At 41.7% G+C, this 1,392-nt stretch overlaps 1 long non-coding RNA gene across 1 annotated transcript; it reads left to right on the top strand.

The window, feature by feature from the left end:
• Positions 1 to 36: 36 nt before the first annotated feature.
• LOC109954062 (uncharacterized) lies at positions 37 to 1,019 on the top strand. The gene is made up of 3 exons (XR_002274024.1): positions 37 to 223; positions 354 to 541; positions 885 to 1,019. It is a non-coding gene; the product is annotated as an uncharacterized LOC109954062 (long non-coding RNA).
• The last annotated feature ends 373 nt before the right edge of the window (positions 1,020 to 1,392 follow it).

The raw sequence follows: 1,392 nt of genomic DNA on the forward strand, positions 1-1,392 counted from the left end.
TCAAAACTTAATTTGAGCTGAGTCAGACAAAGAAAAAATAGAAAACCACTGCATGTGTCGACAGCATTTAATGGATCAGAAATGTAAAAAGCAAATACTTTATGGTAATACAGTCCTCTAGTGGTTTACAGGTGGCAGTAAAGACATTCTGTAATCTGTGTCCTACAGAAAACTATTAGACCAGCACTGGCTGTCAGAGGACTTCATAAGTCTGCACTGGATGGTAAGCTCTACACTTTTTATGCACTTGGTTTTTCTATTAGAAAGCAGAAAAATAAACATTTCCCTGTTTGTACTCTTGACCTCTTTCATTCTTTTTCCTCATTGCATGTGTTACACCTTTGTCCCTGCAGTTTTGAAGCAGCCGGCCCCAGACAGCACAGTTACAGCCAGCTTTGGGAAGTTCATCAGCGAGATAAAGCCCCAGCACTTGCCCTCTGTTGTGCTCCACCGCAGTAAAAGGATGGTGCTGGACAGCATTGGAGTGGGTCTGATTGGCAGCACGACAGACGTGTTTGAACTTGCCCTGCAGCACTGCCAGGTGAGACAGAGGGGAAAGACTAAATGGAGAAAAAAATGAATTAGATTTTATCTGGCACAAAGTCAAATCTAAGAAAAAGACTGACCGGATAAAAACAATGGTCCTAAGTCAGTAAAAATGCTGAGGGTTTACAGATGAACTGAACAAGAAAAAACAGGTTATTTTTGTGAATGTAATCATATTACTTGAGAACAGACATGTTTTTACGTCTGATGACCTTTTTCCACAGATTTTCCTCACTGACTTACAAAAAAGCTATTTAATGTTCATGTGTACGTGTGTGTTTGATGACTGCCCTTAAGATGACTCTCTGTTTACCTGTCTCTCTCTCTCTTCCCCTCAGCACATGTATGCTCCTGATGACATCAGCTCGGTGTACGGACGCAGGGGCATCCGGCTCTCCCCGACACTGGCAGCCTTTGTCAATGGAGTGGCAGTGAGTATAAAGAGGTGGAACAGGTGTCGCCTTTGTCCACAGTACTCCAGACAATTCCAGATGCCCTACATCTGGGCGTCTACAACTAGTCTCCAGTTAGTTTACACTCATTTTTAATAAGTCTGGGCAGTCGACCACAGCTGGACTGAGTAAAATACTGAACTGATTTCAGAAAATTCCAGCATTATTTCCGCAAACCCTGTTTGGTCTCTGTCTCTAAAAAACCATTAGGATACTAAGCCCATATCTACGTAGTTGGAGCCTGTTATGGCGATTATAAATTTTCCAATTAAAATACACTGACCACAGAAAGCAGTTAAAGAGGGAGTGTTCATAGTGTAAGGAGTGTTGAGAGCTAAACAGTGTCATTTATATGCAGTGTTTATAGCTAGCTTTTGTGTTATTTCAAGCACAA

Source organism: Monopterus albus, unplaced genomic scaffold (assembly GCF_001952655.1).
Source record: "Monopterus albus unplaced genomic scaffold, M_albus_1.0 scaffold2886.1, whole genome shotgun sequence".
NCBI lineage: Eukaryota > Metazoa > Chordata > Actinopteri > Synbranchiformes > Synbranchidae > Monopterus > Monopterus albus.